The sequence below is a fragment of the Scomber scombrus genome, chromosome 4 (assembly GCF_963691925.1).
Source record: "Scomber scombrus chromosome 4, fScoSco1.1, whole genome shotgun sequence".
Lineage (NCBI taxonomy): Eukaryota > Metazoa > Chordata > Actinopteri > Scombriformes > Scombridae > Scomber > Scomber scombrus.
Window position 1 is genome coordinate 24,012,205 of NC_084973.1, and position 13,466 is coordinate 24,025,670.

Sequence of the window (13,466 nt, forward strand, 5' to 3'; positions counted from 1 at the left end):
CAAACAGAAGACAGCTGTATGTCAAAGCAGACTGAGCAGCAGTACATTTAAGAGTGAGGATCAAAAGCAAGACTGCAGAGAATATGCAAGATTTGTGTTGCAGAAATCTGGTCTGACCTGATAACACGCAAGATGAATAATAAATCACCTAAGACCAGTGGTTCCCTTCCTTTTTTATTAGATGAGCTCAAGTTCCCCCTCATTGACCCCATCCATCACGCTCCAAATGTGTTTGAAATGGAAGTTAAGCAACCATAAAAATTGATGTTTGATTTTTTTTTCTAATACAACTTGTCAAGTTTGCATTCTAGTGGCAGAAGCTGGACCCCTCAACCTTTTATCAATTTCCAGATGATGACTGTATATCTGTTTATCCATTATTTTTAGCTAATTGTTTCAAAGGCACTTACCAGTTACCTCTAGCTATCAATTTTGACTTTTTCTGCTCACTTGCAAAATAAATTTACATGCAATCTGAACGGCAACATGTGGTGTTATAAGTGACTAAGGCTGGTGGGAGGTTTTTTTAAATTGAGATATTAGCTGAGCTACTCCAGTCTTTCACAACTGGCAACTGTGGAAATACTCCCTGACTGGGAATCAGGGATCTAGACGATTACGTTATATGATTTTCCTTTCTGATCTAACCAACTGGTGTTTTCCCACAATTTCCCTGTGACAAGTATTATTTTAACAGGTGCATAGTAAAGTTTAACATTCTTGTGTTGCAACAGTAGTAAAAGCTGATGGACTTTAATTACCCCCTGACACCTTAAAACCTCAATGACTTTTCCACAAATCAGCATTTTAGTCTCAAATGCAGGACCCTCAGCATGACAGTAGCTGAAGAAGTGCTTTTTTGTTACTAATATGCTCCTTATGGTAAAGAATTACATACTGTAAATCACCCATATGCAGAGTCCACCTTCCTTTCATGCCTGTGTTTGTTGAAATTGGCCCGCAGCACTGGTTCAGCATGAATCTAGCAGCCACATTACAACCAAGCAAAAGGCCATTACTCTGCTCTGCCCACAGGGAATAACACCTTTTTCTTCATTAACCAGCGAATAAGAGCTGTTACCCACAGTTTCCATGACTTTGTACTGTACGACCCAGCGCAAAATAACTCAACAGCTCACTCAATAGACTAATTTTCAACAGATTTCCTACTTTAACAAACTCTGTTCTCAAGCACACTATCCTAGCATTAAGTGAGATGTAGTTTGAGAAAAGAAACTGCCTTGAATACAGCAATTTTCTTTCTTTCATACAGTAATTTTCCCAGCAACACTTGCCCTGAATAATTCTGTGTAGCCTCCGACTGATCCCCAAGCAGATCAACTGTTAGTTGGCTATTTCAACCATGAATTCCTCCTTTCTCACCTTGCTTTAAGTCAAACACAGTGTCTTCCTTATACGCAGCCAGCCAGATGTTTGGGCTGGAAGTTCTCCACAGAGGAGGCCTCAGTGGTATGCATGGTTGTTATTTATCTAAATTGTATTTTTCTGTTTAACAGGGTTTTTCCCCCCCTCCTTTCTGCTCTCAGGGGTGGTTTACTTTAGCCCCAAAGTAGGAGGTGCAGAGAGGGAAGGCTTTGCCAGCATACCCACAATTCACCAGTGGCTGACGGAGCTGATGAAGTTGAAGTTGACAGCTGCATAAATCACGGGCTCATGGTGCTAATAGGTGGCAGTATAAAATCAAGTGTGGACCACCCATGCTGCGGGGAAGGAATAGGAGCATCAAGTCATATCCACCGTGCAGCACTGTACAGCCATCCGAAACACTTAACCCCCCTCTGGCTGCCCGGCCTGTTCCAGTCCAAGGGGCTCTCTTAGCAACACAGGAAAGGCCCGTCTGGCATCCGCAGAGCAGTGATTCATATTTGGCATTTTTATAAAGGTTCCAAGCTGCTGGAGTTTTATCGGGCCTATTGTTGAACATTTCACTCCTCAATCGCCCTTTCGAAAAAACCTATAAACATTTCGGGACCAATTCCTGAACAGGAGCCTGCACTTTTCCTCTTTCATATAATCTCAATACTTCCACTGATACGTTTTTTTCTCTCTTCTTCACACTGAGAAGAAAGGGCTGCATACTCAGCATTACCCTGTTTTTTTGTGTGTAGTATATTTCCACGTATGAATGGAGAAGTGCTTGAGCTCATTCAGTGGAGCAGCTAAGAGAGGTGTGAAGGTGGCTGTTTGCAGGGCCTCTTTCTTTGTAAAAGGGGAGATAAAACACAAGCAGTGCACAAGGGGGCGGACCTTCATTGCACAAAGCAGAGCATATTGCTCAATAACAAGACCCGGATCCCTGGGTCTAGCACAACAAAACTCTACCTTGGGTGAAGGGCCCCTTTGCCATCGGGTTTGACCATGCATGTGGAGATTGAATTTAGACCCCTTCCATGCCCCATTTTCTCCATGTTTTCCCGCATGCCTGTGCTTCTGTTGTGTGCCATTACTGGTGCAAATGATAAAAGTGTGCTGTGAGTTTCCCAGGAGTACAATAGTAAAAACAAATTATAATGAATGCAAGCCCACGCAGTTAGGAAACATTTCTTATTTTCCTCTGAAATCTGGACACACTGTTCATTTAAAAAATCCTATCTGACTCATTCCTACTAAAATGCTGAGAGTAGAGCAAGTACACACACAAACACACACACCAAAATGAATTAAGATGATTCAGTATTGTTTTTAAAATGCTGATACTTGAATAGTTGAGATTATGATTGTTTTGAGGAGCAGTAGGAAGTTTTAAATCCATTTATTTTTTTGGACTTGATCTTGAAAACAGCGACCAGCCAAGAAAAGATGACAAGTCCTTAAAAATATCTCAAAAGAATCAAAATTTCTGGGCAACTCTCAACTGTGGAGGAATGTGATATAATTGAAAGTTTCAATAACAGCCATTGTACGGACCTTGTGGTTAAATTTTTTGTCAGCTGCATTTATTTTTCTGTTCATAGCAGATGTTTTTTATGCTTACGGCATTTAAATCTGCAGTAAATGTCTTGGCCACTTGGGGGCGGCAGAAATTAGTTGTAATCATGGTTGACATGTCACCTTTAAAGCTAGCAAATATGCACTATATTTACTCTTCTTTTAGCTCTGTTTTTGGTCTTTACCAACTCCTGAGGGAAATATCTGGCTTATTAGCTACTAGATAATCTATTATGTTCGTCTGCTAGTTGCTGTCTTCCATTTGGTGCTGGGCAGGTACGTGGGCAGGTAGGTGTACAGGTAGGTTTATGCGTATGTTTTTTTTTACTGAAAACAACTGTTTGCTGTGTCTGAAAATTAGTTTAATGACAGTGTTGGAGCCGAAAGTAGTCATTTCCATTGTTATTTTGAAAACACTGGTTATAACAGTTTTAAGGAAATTTAAATGTTGCACATCTTCAGATACTGTCGGTTTTTACTTGTATTATTATTATTGACACTCTCCTGAAGAGACCAAACCCAACAATGAACTGATTAGTAGTTGAAATAATGCCAGCTTCATGCTTTTGCACTCTTTGCCCATGTTTTCTTCTACTAATTTTTTCCTGAGTGTTCATTCGGGCATGAGAAATACACAATCCTGGCAAATCATGATGTGGAATGACTAATCAGACCTGACCTTCAATTCAAATTTATTTTCAGAGCCCTCATCTTTAAAGCATTTGCTCATGCCCCACTGTCTTGTGTCTTTACTGACCATACGATTCAGTGACCGCCTGAAACCTCTAGCCCTGATGCACTTAAACTGCTACAGGTAGTCCTTTACAACCTATAAATGGCTCGAGGTCATCTCTCATTAAACTAGAGTGTGCAACAAAATGACTCTTGGCTGTGTTTGCCCCAGACGATAAAGCCTTGAGTGTTTATGGCAACTACCTGTACTGCACTCTCACTCTCTGCCCAGGTGGGCTGATGTGGGGGAAAAGAAAACAAATGATGCTGAAGTTTATAACATTGCAGGGGGATAGGCCTTTAAGCCAGCAATAAACTTAATGGATTGGCCAAAGTAAAAAATGTGCTTTGCGTGAATCATCAAACAACTTTTTTTATTGGGAAATTTGCATGAGTTTTGGAGGATTGTATGAATAATGATGTACAGTATGAATAATCGAAGGATTCTGTGTTTATAGTAATAATAACCTTGAAGACTTTCAATAGTAAGCTTCAAATTAAATGTTTGTTTCTTAACATCGTCAGCTAATACATAATCTCTATATGCAAATCTTTACTAATAACATGTTGTTAAACATTTAAGAGGGTAAAATATGGAATAAAATCATATTTGTTTTTATATAGAATCCTCATGGTAGTATTTTCCTGCTCATGACAGACCGACAATGATTGATGTTGGACATGTGAACTACCTGACGTGTTACCGTGCCTAAGCAGCAGTTTGTGGTGTTTGTGGTGTGTGATCTGTTAAGAGGGAAAACAGAGTTACAGTCAGCGGTCAGACAGTTCTTACAGGAGAGAGGCTGAGCCTGGGCTGTTAGTCTGACCAGTGACCACAGCTTAGTGTAAATGGTAGAAAGCTGTTACTGTAGGCCATTTGTCTGCTAGTCTGTATGTATTTATCCGTTATTTAGTATGAAATATGCTTCTGAACATATTGATACAAGCTGAGTGTTCCAAGACTTATATTCATATTTTTTTAATCCAGTAATGTTTCTTTTGCATTGCATCCAGTTAACACACAGTGAAGCGCAAATCAGTAAAATTGTATGAAGATGCAGGTGTGCATAATATGTATTTTATGTTGACTAAACATATTATTTACTTTAATAATTAACTTAAAGGATAGGTTAATCATTTTTCAAGTCTGTCTTAAAATAATAGTGCTTGCTGTAATCATTCCTCCTGTTTTTACTGACAATTAGAAAATCCCCTCCAAATGTGCTTAAAATGTAAGTTATGGGGGATTAAATCCAATGTGTGTAATGTTTTTAAATGTTTTCTAAAGATAATAAGGCTTTAGCTGTATAAGTTCATCAAAGTAAGTAGAAATCTTCCTGCAGTCTTTTTGGTAAAAAATTCCCTTTATATGTCTCAACAGACAGTGTTTTCCTGTTCAGCTGCAGTGGAAAGATCATGAAAAGAATGGGGAATTTGGCGCTAAAAAGACAGTAACATTAAAAGAACTGGCCAATTTGGATTGCTGAAGCTTCATATCAGCTGCAAAAACTTTTAAATACATTTTTCCTGTGCTGACCTCCATAACTTTCACATTGAAAACACATTATGAATGGATCTCGTATATACAGGAGAAATGATTATAGCATGCAAATTGTGTCAGTGTTCATTTTGGTGCTTTTCTATTGTTATAGGGCAGACTTGGAAAAAACTGTGAACCTGTCCTTTAATATTTCCTTACAGATGCAATTTGGTCACGATGAATCTCTCTGTAAAACCTAATGCTGACATGCAAAACATAGTAAAAAATATAACTGGATACTTCAATCATGATTAGAGTTGAAAGTTTTCCTGTGGTTTCAAAATGAGGACTTTCTGGGACTATATTACTGGTAAAACGTTTGACCATAATCAAGTTTGATTTTAAACACAGAAGTGGAGATAATTTATCATAAAATGGTGCACTGTAATTTAGTGATGGAGTCCTGCGTGTCTAATGACACCACTTGTTCAACTGCCTGCAGAGTTTAAGTATTACCATAATATTTTGCACTCATGTAATAAGGTGCCATTTTAGCATTAAATATAGCCTAATTAAAAGAGACCACAGCAGTTAAAAAGTTAATTCTTCCTTGTAACATTATTCATTGTTATATACATAAAGTTGTCTATTCTTTGCTTACAATACAGCAGTTACAGTAGTTCAGTATCCTGTCTACACTCAGTTATACTGCCATTGACAGAATCGCACCTGTGACTCTTTGCTCGTCTCTGTAAACACACGACACACCTGCTTGTATTTACATTTCCACTGTTGGCAAAATATTGAGTTGCTGCGTTTCAATAATTCAGTTCGGTTTCAGTAAACTTCAGTTTTTAAATGAACTAAAATGCTGCTAATTGCCAAGCAGTCAGCAGGACGTCTCCGTCTAATGCTGCTTGACGTGACGTTCCACCCAAGAGTGACATCATGCCATGAAGAAATGTGACCTCATCCAGCGCGCTGAGCGGTGAACCAGTCAGGCTGTCAATGACTGTGGACCTGTTTTTTAATGTTGTCATGGGAGAGGTGACTGCATTCACAAAAGCCAAACAAAGGGCCCTTTTGTCCCTCCGTCCACATCTGTCCGGAATCACCTCCCCTAATTACCAAAGTTAGTCTAAGGAATTGACAGCATAAATATTAAACTGTCAAACTCTGTCTGTTGGCAACACGTTCCAGCATGAGTCATTGGCTGCCGAGGTTAAAGGGAAAACAACGCTCTCTTTCTCTATGGTGAGCAGGGCTGGTCAGGAAGGAGGAAAAGTCAGCACCTTAACATTCATTCCTACTTGTGCCTGTTAAAAGAGTATACTAATTTTATTACGCATGTCTACATTTTTATATTTGGTACATTATTCTTAGCCAATATTTAAACCAGTACAGTTATAACCACAAACCATTACTGTTTTTTACACCACCAAGACCAGAATAAATGCACTATGGTTTTCCTCTCTTTTTTTAACCTATGGTCCCCGATCTGTTCAAATTATAGGCTATTAAATGAATAGCATGTCATTCTGGGACTTTTAGACATGAAGACAGTAACAGCCTGGCTCTACCCAAGGGTAACAAAACACACCTGAACACACCTCTAAATCTTGCTACTTAATTAATGAGATATGAGATATAGTATTATTTAATCCATACAGATATGAGAGGGGTATCTTTCCTTCAATCTCCCTTGCAGCAAAAGAGCAAATAAGTATAAGCCAATTTCCAAAATGTCAAACTACTGCTTAAAGGTAGACAAGGATATTGCAGCATAATGTGCATATATACTTGGAAAATTTGGAAAAAAAGAAACCCATTGCCATCTTTGCTTAAGCCACCTCTGAAATGATCTTGAATGTGAAAGTGACTTTCCGTAACACTGGGGAGCTTTCTTTGCAGCCGTTTAAGGTGAAACACTCCGTTAGCTTTAATTATTTTCCAGACAAAGCCCAGGATTGCTGCTGTGGAAATGTTCTGCCTGCAAATCTATCACCGCTGATCTTTTCAGATGTGGGTGATACCTTGAGAGGGAGGAATACAACAGTATTGACGGGCATAAAACCTAAACAAACTACGCTGACAAGACAGAGAGCTGTGCAAACAGAAGATTAGAGGGGAGATGAAAGAAAGAGGAAGCCGGTTCAGTCAGTCATTGCCAGCAGTCTGTGGCTTTTTGCTACTGTACTGCAAGTGTTTTGTAACCTGAACTTACTGAAATCCAAAATATGAATTTAAAAATATATTACTGGCCAAGATCAACAAATAAAAATGTGATCGTGTGATATTGGATTTAAGGCAATCTGATAATGTACAATTTGTTTGGTGTATTATCTTCTTTCTTTTTTTAACCAATTTGCCTTTTTTGGTGGGATAGGAGAGATGACAGGATTTTCATCATATTAAAAAAGATTGCTTAATTGAAAGAGAATCAATTACCTTTTTCTTTTCTTTTTTTTAAGGAAAAAGTGTCAAACATTCACTGGTTCTTACTTCTCAACTGAAAATATTTGCTAGGTTTTTTTTAAGTTGTCCCTGATAGTAAGTTAATTAACTTTTAGTTTTGGTCAGCTGTTTTAACAAAACAAGCTATTTGAAGATGTTAATGTACTATGGGAAAATATGATTGCATTTTTCAATATGCACATTAATATTTATATAATATTTAATAGAATGATTATTGCAGTCATCATTCAAGATATTTAAATAATCATGAATAAAAATGATTTTTAAAAAAAACAGTCAACTGAGGTGATAAGTCACATTTTTTGTGATTCATGAGAATGAATGAGTAAGCTTTCTTTGACACTTGTACAGTAGGCCTACGTTACTTAGTGCTTGCGTGTATGTGTGTGCTTGCTCTTCCCATGACTTGGAGCTTTGAAAGGACACATAGTGGGATCTCCTGATAGCTCCTCCTCTTTATTGAGGCAACAAAAGCACCCATCGTGTTGTTTGGTTAGTTTCGCTGTAACCCCCAAAAAACCAGCGCTCCATCACACAGCAGCCAAACACAAATGAACAAACGCTGTCAGGCAGAGTCGGTTGCTAAACAACCAAGGTAGGCATCCTTGGAGATGAGCGACACTGCCCTGGGTCTTTAGGACCCCTAGCTGTGCCGTGGGCTGGCCATGTCCTGCCTGCAGAGAAGTGTGACAGAGAAACCTGACAGCTCTGCTGCCTTGCCCAAGGACACGCTGTCACTGAGGCATAATAAGAGCGGACTGAGTGGCCCCCGGCCGTCAACAACACCATGGCCCCCGCTGGACGATTAGAAAGAACTTCCCAACAATAAGGCGGCCAACAAAAGGTCCATGTTAAATTAGGCATTTAACACTCGGTCACAAGGGCAAAGTAATCAGAGGGAAATCGTAAAAACATATTAAAAGGACAAGGGGAGAGTGTTAGATAAGCTCACAGACATGACTTTTGGATAAGATTGCTGAACATAAACAACTGAAAATGTAAGTTAATAACTGAATTACTTCACTAATTGAATTAAACTCCAAACTAGAAGGAAAATACACAGCGAAAAAGAGAAAGCAAGTTGCATTTGTCACATGTCTTAGGCTCAAAATCCTTCCAGCACATCAAAGTCAAGCAGGATTTTAGATTAATAGATATTTGTCCTCATTGCTCTTTCCCACTGGGCCAGAAATCAAAATATGAATTAAGTGTATTTCCAGAAACGAGTCAATGCTGTTTTTGAAATTAAAACCCAATGCTGTCAACTCTGTCTTGCGGCTAAACTTTTCCATGACATGAAAAACTGTGTAAGACTAAAGGTTGTGTCAGCAGGACAGCAGCAGCAGTTTGTAGAAACAACAGGAGAATCAGACTGAAACTGTTAACCTGTTGAAACTTGTAATCATCTGAGGTGTGTCACATTACACAGTGACACTCCTCGGGATGCCAGCACTGGTCTGAGCTTCACTGTCAGGTCTTGTAGTTGTAGGCCCAACACCTCAGCAATCAAGGCATGATGTATTGCTCAAGTTTTTTTTTTTAACGACATCAAATGACATGAAGTAATCTGGCGTGCATCCATTTCCCCGATACAGTGTTTTAGTGTTTGTTTAGAAAACCCTTACTTTGCAGTTGTTATTTTATGATTTAATTACACGTGTAAAGCTCTGAGGTATTGTAGGGGGGTAAAGAAGAGCTGCTCTCTCAGCACTTGTTGAGCAAAGGATAATTATAGGGAGGGAAAACCTTGTCAGAGTCAGAGGAATTCACTCTGATTTATTCAAGAGTGAAAGGATTCCTTGTAAGCCTTAAACAAATTTTAATTGCAGTAAGCTGTCTAACACAAGAGACCCCCCCTTCCCCCCTGAACCCTGGTGAGTTGATTAGATTACAAAAGAAGAGGACTGAAGGGGGTATTAAGGAGCCACAGGGATCCCCAGACTCACACACAATACTTCATTTATATTTGAGGAGTTTTGCCCTAATGCAAAATATGCACCACATACATGAAGTCACACCTACACTGCAGCACAGTAGCTCAGTTGCATAACAATATGTTGAGTTGTCAGGGAAATGCACTTTTCCCTTGTCAAAATTTGATTACAGAAAATAATGACTGAAAGCTTGTAAGTGTTGAGTTGATATTAATGAGAAGATGAAATGTCATTTACACACTGTGGAATGTGTGTTTCCGATATCCTTTGGCAAAAAAGCCTACTGCCCTTGTGTCTCAAGTCAAGTCATGTTGTGGTATTTATAGGTTTGATTTTCCAGCTTTGTTCCTGTATTGTATCCTCTTACTTACATTTGTGTGAATTTGCATTGCTGCTTTCATGCATGAATGTGTTTTTGTAGAGGCATTTTATTGTCTCTGTTCTCTGCTGAAACCACTTGCATTTCTATATCATTTTATATGCAGGGTAGATATGAATAATAATAATAGTAAATATATCATTTCTGATGGTTCTCACAAATGCTGAAGTCCCTTTTGGGCCAATAAATAACAAATATGTAAGCTTGTTTTTAACAGTAATCTGTCACTGTCATGCGAAACACTGGAATAATGCTTATTTTCCTAAGATTAGTCCCCAAGGTGATGCTGTCTATGAGCAAAATAGATAAGTCAATTATGCAGTGCTTCATCTCCCTTTGGAGTCATTTTAAAAATTTGAAAATGCATCACTACAAGTTTTATCAAAATGCAACAAAAGTAAAGTTGTAGAGCTCCATATGACAAATTAGTGTGAAAATGCTTAAAATTAGACATACACTATCCTCAAGGTCCTCAAAGTCTGAGAGATTGTTTTGGAAAGGTGAGAGCAGTTAGCAACCAGCAGGTCAAATATGTAGCAGATAGCATCCACACTGACCAAATAGGTATTCTTTCTGTAAAGTCGACAGGGGTCTTGATATTGTGTATACTGACTGCAGCAAAGATGATAGAGCCATATTGTCCTTATATGTCCATAAGGCATTTGAAATGATAGATTGACCATATCGAATCATGACACTTGAGAAGATTGAAATTGGCAACACAACATAGAATACACTCACCCAAAATGTTTCTTTTTGACAAATGTAGATAAATCCAGATCGCTCTCCTAACAATGTGACATTCACCCACTTTCTCCTTTGCTGTTTAATATCACACTGGAGTTTTTGACTCTGTAGGCTGACAACCCAACAGTCTCTCTTCCTGTCCAACTAGTATATGAATGCCTTCTGCAGTTTTTCTGGTTTTAGAATTAACTGGGGAAAATAGAAAATGAGGATCCATTCACCGGAGACTTCTTGAAAAATGTAGCCCTTTAGAGGAGTAAAAGACTATATCAATTGTCTGGGGCTTAAACTGACCAAGAACCCAAAGCATCTTTTCTGATTTAACTTTATGCAGTGAGTAGAAATATTTAAAGCAAATAGCAAGACCTCAAGGATACCATACCCAGATTTGCCTGAACCTACCCTTTTTAAAAGGATTGATTATATCATAATATGTAATATCTATCTAATATATGAGGATACAAATCATGTAGAATATTCAAGGCTCATTCATACAAATTTAGTGTGGCCATGGTCTCTCAATTTTGAAACATTACTAATGGGCAGCAAATTTGGGCTCTGATCTATTGGAAATGTGAAGGTCCCACTGATACAATGATTAAAAATGTCAAATCATGGTTACAGTTTGAAGCCTCTGCTGTTAAAAATGCTTTAGTTCTTTCCAGCTCTATTAAACCAATTTAACAAAACATATGACTCACAAACGTATCCATTTCCATACATGCTCCTATATGCCAAAAAAAATGTATTTAAGCCTCGACAAAATCCACATCTTTTTTTATGAACATCTCTTGAGTCTGTGCAGCTAGTTCCAAAATGTGTAAACTGCTTCTTCAGTTTCTTCAGAATAAATAAGGAATTCAGAGGTATCGGCATAGTCCTGAGAGGAGTCAGTGTCTTGGGTTTGTTGTTTTATGAACACACATTACAGACTGATTCTGTGCAATGTGATATATGTATTACTCACAAATAACAAGTGTTCTCTGAGTGTGACTGAGTGTTATTCTGCTGCCAATAGACAGAACAGATAAGAGAGGGTATGAGGGCCTTGTTTGGCACAGTGTCACATCAATGATGTCTATGTATTTGGCCGCTGCAGTGACTCTGACCTGTTTGGCAGAATGAGTGGATGCAGTGTTTAACATGACTCATTTATTTATGATACTTCATGTTGCTGCAGAGCAGTAACCGTTAAAAAAGACGGTTTATTTATGCATTCTTTTCAACTGTCGTTTTGCTCCGTTTGTGTTCAATTTCATGTTTTACTTTCACTGTGTTGTTTTATATGTCATTTCAATACATTTGTTGTTATAAGTACTTTAAAAGTATTAAATTTCAAAGTTGGATCAGTGGAAGTCATACAGACTGTGCAAGGAAGGGAGGAACAAACTGAAGCCAATGTCCCCCTTTTTCATTATGAAGTACAATAGAAAGAACATTGTGGATATCTCTGAATGCCTATGTGGATGCCTTGCAGAAATGGGCCAGTAAAAGTTTTAAATGAGCACTAGACAGGTGTCAGCAGTCTTTTAGGAAAGACAAATCTGTCCACAGCATTAGACACTTTCCCTGCAAAGTACAGACGGAGACTGTCTGGGCGGACAGGAAGCAAGATAGAGATGGATGGAGGGAGGGAAGGAGAGAGGGATGGAGGGAGGGAGAGAGGGAGGTACATCTTGAGGGGAAATAAATACCTGCATACATATTTTCTTACCACTTTCTCTTTTCTTCTTCTTTCATTTGCTTATTTTCTCCTTTACAATTTAACGTATGCTTGTACAGACAGTCTGTGGAGCAACAATTGAGTAACAGTATACAATACTTCTGACTGGTACTGTATATGTTATTTTTATCAGTCTTACAGCTTAGTATTATGTCACTTATTACTGTAAAAAGGAGGAGTGTTTTATAGCTATGACCATGTTTTTGGCTTGAAATAACTTGGCAAAACAAACTCACACAACGTCTATAATATAGAGAGACCATAAGAATCTGAGCTTACTGAATGAATGACGCAAGGGGAGGAGAGTTTGAAACTTTATGTCTTAAAGAGACGCCCTTTTTTCTGGTTCGACCAGAGTTTCATGCCCCCTGCACAAGTTGTAGCCTGCTGCTGTGTGCTCAGGCCCTGAGGAGTGAAAAGGGCTGATAATTGAGCTCAAAAGAAGGGGGAGGGAGAGAGTCACGTTCCTGCAATGAGTCCAATACAAATTCCTGCTAATTCTCCTCATTCTATTGAACAGTCTCCGTCCTCGGACATTTAGGGATCAAATCCAAGGGAGTTAAAGGTGGAACCTCACCCAAAACTGAGTGTAGTCATTTTATGTTTCTTGCTTTTTTACCTAAGAGAAGAACGACATAAAGTTCAAGCAAGTACAATATTATATTGACTCTATCAAGCCACTGAATTTTAAATGTTATCTTCTCAATTATAGGTTAATCTATGCTCAGCTGCCTCTGGTGTCATGCTCTATTTTTCGAAGATCAATTTAGCATAATGTTAAAATTTAATTGAGTGCCAGAATTTTTTTATTAGTATTAAAGTCAAGTCGTGGTCATCAAATTTATAGAACAAAGTCGTAGATCAATGGTATTTTACCAAAATGAATGACGGGTCATTAGTCAGACTGCCATGGTCAATTCCTCAGTGTGCTGTACAGAAGACAAGGCATTTGATTTAGGAGAGGAAACTAAAACTGAAACTGTGACCTTTGCAGGTCAAGTTGGGATGATCTCAGTGGAGACGGCCCTTGAGGCTGCTTGATTAAAC